Raw genomic sequence first — 6,454 nt, forward strand, 5'->3', positions numbered from 1 at the left:
GGTTACAGCAAACAATTGGCAAAAAATGTGTGGGCACAAGGATTTTGACACTTTCAAAAGTACAATAGACGAATCCTCCCACAACATTTATATCAACAAATCAACATACAATATTTTATTATTTCTTACTAAAGTGTTGTTTGGTGACAATCATTTTTTTGAGCCTATCCTTGTAACTAACCTGATGTCTGTTGCCCCATGGAATTTGTCATTACGCATTTTAATTGATGTAAAAGTTATCCCTCTATGGGCTAAAATCGCCTTTCAACTGTGGTGGGAATTAGACAAACCTTATGCCCCAGCAGTGGAGCTTTAGCTCTTGCAAACTGTCAAATACCCCATACATATGCGGTGGTATGGGGCTTAATGTTGATAGATGCATAACTTTCACCATGAACTTAATAATTTGACTTCATAACCTCAAATACCAACTCTTGCTTGGTTCTATTGCACTAATAAATATATTCCACAGCCTTATATGGGTGTAGGTGTAGTATGTAATATACAGTAAATCATGACATACAGTTTAGGCGACTGGCAAATTGTGTTTGTTGTACAGGCGCAATGGCTACAAAACAATTTCTGTAAACACAACAACAAATTACTAATCTTTTGAACCACACAAGGAACATAACTCGTCTATGTAGATGGTTTTGTCTAACAGGCACTTCGTCACCATAGTAACACACCTTGTCTGCCCATTTTGTACACACGTTAATTATGTGACGTCATCAGTTTCCAATCCCTTTTCTATAATATCTATGGTAAAGGTCACTACTATTGTCTGCCACAATAGCTACTCACTGTTTTTAGGTAGTGATGGTCTACTATTCATTTTTATTTTTATTTATTAAGGTTTTACAGCACAAGTGCTGAAGGTCTGGTCCTACAGCCTGTAATGTAGCAAAGGTCACTACAAAACTTAAAGTGCTGAACATCATAACTTAAAATAGTGCATTGTGGCAGAAATTATACGTTGAGATATCTCTGATGGTGACTCAGTAAAGAGGTAAAGCTATGCACAACTAGGAGTGAAATTCACTACAGATTACTGTGTGTTGTGATTTAGTTTGTCATGCATTAATAGCAGTTTATTTTTTTTCATAATTGCACTGTACGAAAATAAGATGATAAATTATAGCCAATCTATTTGATTAATAATAGAAGAATTAAAGTACAATAAGTATTGATATTCTGAGTAACCAATTAGAAGTGCTGACTGACATACCAAAGCAAATTATGCTTTCAATTACTTAAGCTATTCACATAGTGAGTTAGTTAGTCATACATAATCACATAGTGATTTAGTTAGCCATACATTAGCTGCCCATTTGCTAACATGTAATAGTTTTTACTGTACAAGTATAGGTAAGACATGCATTGCTAGGAGTCTTCAGTGGATAAACAACCCGAAGGAATGATGTAATAATCACCGAGGCGGAGCCCATTCTCACACATACCTATTATTCCCGAAATTATGCTGGCATAACCACCACATCCCTATAGTTGGCTCAGCATAATAATATAATTATACTATTATACACACCAAATAGTACATTGCATATCATAATGCAAAAGATGCTATGTTAAGACTACCAGTTAGTCCTGTTGTGTATGAGGAAGAAGATACCTTTCAAAAAAGGCACAATAATCTTACTATTGCATGGAGCCAGTATACAGCTATATGCCAGCATCACATTATAATAGGTCTGTTGGTACCAACACAATCAGAGGCGTCGAAGACACCTATATTTAGGGGGGGCTGGGGGGTCTAGCTTGATGATGCCATGGCCTAGTTGTAAGTTGAAGACCAAAAAAAAAAGTCATTACTTGCTGGCTACCTGCTGGCAATAGTTGCCCTCTAACAACTAGACTATATCTACTTATTTATAACTACAAACGTATCTTGCTACACTGCTCCTCAAAGAATACTGTGACTGCTCTATTAGAGTATCTCGATCTTGACTGCTCTATTAGAGTATCTCAAATAATGCTATTAAATAATTTTAGGGGGTCTAAGCCTCTCCATACTTTTTTTCATAGGGGCTGCAGCCACCCCTTCTACACTGCCCCTGAACACAATGTAGCTATGCATAACTTGAAGGAAACCCCCTCCAATATAGCAGTCAGATATTCTTATAGAACAGTCAAAAAAAGATTTTTTGTACATGATGTCACTGAAGTTTTAGATCAACCATCACAAACAAATATTTAACAGCACTTAAAGTAGTTGTCAAGTACATTCCACAATTATTATTTTTTGGTAAAATTAGATATTAGCTACGAGAAAATAATCAAAAGATATTAGCTGCGAGAGAGTTGGTTTTGTGCAATAAATCGCATTTTGCATGCCATTATTGATTAAAGTCAGGGGCGTACGCAGGAATTTTGAAAAGGGGTTTCCACTACAGCTAAGTGACTGTTATATTAGAGTAGTTTATATTTCCTGACAGCTCTATTAGAGTATCTCGATCTTTTCACCAAAATCATAATTCAGAACAATGCTATAAGCGTTGCTATCATGTTAGAAACTATTATTTAACTAAGATAAAAGTTTTAAATGTGTCCTGTTCCATGCAGATTCTGGAAACCTGAAGTGTCAATTTCTTAATGTTTCAAGCACTGTGTAAAATCCAAAGGGGTTTCCTGAAACCCCTGGAAACCCCCCTCCGTACGCCCCTGAAAGTGTATGTAATCTAGCCTTCGCTGGAAGCTTGTACTTGTGCCGAGTAATCATTTCCATAATTCAACACACTTAAAGGCGCTTATGTGCACGAAACTGTAGTATTAGTTTTCTCAGTTTGGACCACTCTTTGGTGACTACCCAAATGCTAAGAAGACATGGCTAGTGGTGAAGCCACAGTATTTGGAGCTGGCACGTCAAGTGTTTGATGGCATCAATGTTAATATTACTGCTGAGGGTAGGCCTTACTTGGGGGCTGCAGTTGGAACTACCCATTGTAAGAAAAGGCCTGATATTTGAGAAGCAAAAATAATATACAGTGCTGAATGGAATTCTACAGCAACAGGTTAAACATTAACTCGGCTCTGCATTGAAAGTAATACCTGCACCATAACATTACATGCAGTACTTTAAATGGTCGGGTTGAAGGTGGTCTAAGGCTGGCAACTAAATTTTTTAAATGTTTGGTAGGTTTTAACCACAATACACTACGCACAACACAAACTTACGTGGGTCTGTATCCAAGAGACTTAGCTCTTTATCATCTTCGTTTGTACATAATCTCGTCTCTGTTAGCGAAGGCTAGATCCTGGTTTTCAGTTATCACTCTCTCCACACCGTCTAGCTTTTAATATTTCTGGTGGCGCACTTAGGAAAGATCGAGTCGAAGGTGTGGGGGGTTTGCTGTGTGTATGCTGGCGGTCCATGCGGTGTTTTTGTAGGTCTGTGTAGGCTCTGTAGGTTTGGCTGCTTTTGTCTTTTATAAATTAAATTAGGTTTAACTTCTAGCTAGAGATCGGGGAGGATGGGAGTGCTATTAGGGCAGGAATTGCCGTCTGCCCAGTAACAATAAATAATAAAAAGTTTACCCTGTAAGCGTGAAAACAAATCGATCTTATTTTACACGAATAATTGGTCATAAATCCTTACCCGTTCATTGGATTTGCATCAAATTTGATATTAGGATTCGCCTTTGTACCCCCATTCTGTGTGCCAAATCTCAAAGCAATTGGAGTACGCGTTTGCGTTTTATAGCAATATTTGCAAGTGTGCAAAAAGACGAAGAAAAAAACCCGAAACTTTGGCTGCTCGTAACTCGGACATGGCTTGAGCGATTTCCTTCAAATTTGGAATGTGGACTCCCGTAGCTGGCGGGAAACTCTGCAGCAAATTTGGTTTGAATTGGAGAAGGTATCACTGAGATACAAAGGTGACGTTTTCTTTCTCCCTGTCAACATACCCACGGTGTGGTGCGCCAGCTTCTTGGGCCGCACACCACACTATCGTGTGTCTTGATATCACTTGAAGTAGCTATCTTTTACCTTCGTAAGCAATAAGTGCTCCGCAAATAATTATCGGCTTGTCTGTTAAACCTATTACAGCAACTCATTGGGTCTACTTACACACATGTGCCGCTGACACGGCCTACTTTATTCCACGGACTACTTTATTCCACGGACTGAGCTGGAAACAGCCTTTAAACAATAATCCAGGAATTATCCATCTCTTGCAACACTGGAGACACCGCTATTGGGCTATAATTGCTGGTACTACTCTTCCTTACAAGTCAGATGACACTAGCGCATGCACTAATCAATTAGAATACACTTACGATACGTGTGTACTCGCAGTGATAAAGCGTGACAGAGCTAGGCTATTGTTGTAGCGTACATGTTTTCCTTTGTTGCTTCAGTACTTAACACTAGCGTTAGAGTTGTAGTAATGAGCCAAATTATTTGCATAGCCCATCACCTTTCCTGGTGGTGCCACCTAGCTACCTGCTAACAGGGGCGTAGCTAGCCAGAAGGTGATGGAGGGGCAGGCATGCCCTCACGAAACGCTCAAAATAATTCATGATTGCAAAAAGGGCTAATGACCCAATGGTGGGCTAGCCAACATACGGTGTTGTATTATTACAGCTCACACAACTAGCTACGTAACTACTTCAGTATTGATTGCTTATCTTTTATCAATGATTCATTCGTCGAGCATCATCACACGTGCCACAACTGTACTCCAACAAATTCATCCAGTCCGGTAGAGCTATATTGTTAATATTTAATACAAGTTACTTTACGTTAGCCACAGCTTGTGTTGCAGTCCTAGCACACTGCTGAAAGAATGACATGTTCACTCACTTCACTCGGCGAAATTCAAATGCCACGTATTGCATGAAATCCCACCGGTCTTTCTTGCTAGCAGAACTTGTAAGCTTGTGACTGATCCAGGCCCATAGCCTGGGGTAGGGTCCGCAACGTGAAAAATGAAGTTGCAAGAAACAAATCCCCTACTATCGTAGTATGTTACCCTTAGTGCCCCATCACTAATACTACCCTTGGTTTGGAACTGAGCTCCCTTGTTGGAGCAACACAATGATTTTAATATCTCACGTGATTGATCTTTATTCCGTGCGCTCCAAAGAAGACGTCCAGAGCTCCCAGATTCTGAGTGTGATATCAAGTGTTGTTGGCCTACCAAACCATGTATAGAAGTGAGTAAAATTTTGCCTGTGTTTTCCAAGGAGGCTGATTTTCTGCGGATGGGTCGAGAAAACTTTTCGTTCGAGGTGCTCTACCAGCCAAGAGAAGAGAAGCCAATCCTATCACATAAGATGGTAATGAAGTTGGATGTATAAGTATTCTACACACCAAGTTTGAAAGAGCTGCGACCTTTCTAACCATCTGGCTGGCAGAGATGAAATTTTCAGTGCAATGATCTTCAATGATTTTAGTGGGTTGCCTCTTTCCTACTGTTAGAAACTGTCTTCCTAGGAGCTTTAAATCAGAAGAAGATCCAGAAGAATATCTGAGGTTTCTAAGAAGTGGTGAAATCCTAGACTTTTAAAGTTTAAAGGCGAGAAGGCCATTGCAAGCTACTACTCTAATAGAACATTCACTCTATTAGAACAACCATGACATTTGCCATCTATTATTGGTTGTGTTAATTGAACAGCTGTAGACAAGTTGCTTAAGTTAATAAAAGTTGCACAGTCATAATATTACTGTATAAGTATTATTATTATTATTTATTAGTTATTATTAGTAACACTTTACAGTGATCTGCATAATAAATACTTTAGGTTTAAGGAAGAAAATCCATCCCTCCTGAAGGAAGACTGAGTGTGGCCCCGACTAGACATTGGGTGACCTGCAGTTCGAATCCTGGGGTTGGAGGGATTTTTTCTTAATTTGGCCCCTTTGCTGTTACACCTTTTCAGTCATTAAGTCAAGTCACCCAGTGAAGTCAATACGTCTAACTCCTTGAAATTAGGTTAGGTAATCCTAAGGCTGCAGCACATGTTGCTGTCATTATAGATACAGATCAAAGGCTTTGTGTATGTATGTATAACATTTTAGTCTATAGCTGGGATGTATGTGTGTGTTGTATGTGCATGCATGCGTGTGTGTGTGTGTGTGACTGCATGTATGTATACATGTATGTATGTCAATAATCCTGCATAACCTAGCTAGCAACTTCTTCAATGAATGTTTAGGGAAAAGGTTATAGCTTTAAATCACACTGAAGAACACAGCTATATGTATAATCTGCAGTGTTTGAGGTGCATATTGCACTTTGACATCCTCATGCAGTGTGGTTGGGAGATTTTTGTACAAGTAAAGTAGTCTTCCAGAGATGGCATCCCAGACATCCTGTAATGTACATGATGATAGAATCACTGCTGGTTTTCACTAATTGTTGACATGTGTAGTTATATACGCACTTAGTTATAATTTTAGGAGTGCATCTAGCTATAGTTTCATTTGAAACAAT

This window comes from Dysidea avara, chromosome 2 (genome assembly GCF_963678975.1).
Source record: "Dysidea avara chromosome 2, odDysAvar1.4, whole genome shotgun sequence".
Taxonomy (NCBI): domain Eukaryota; kingdom Metazoa; phylum Porifera; class Demospongiae; order Dictyoceratida; family Dysideidae; genus Dysidea; species Dysidea avara.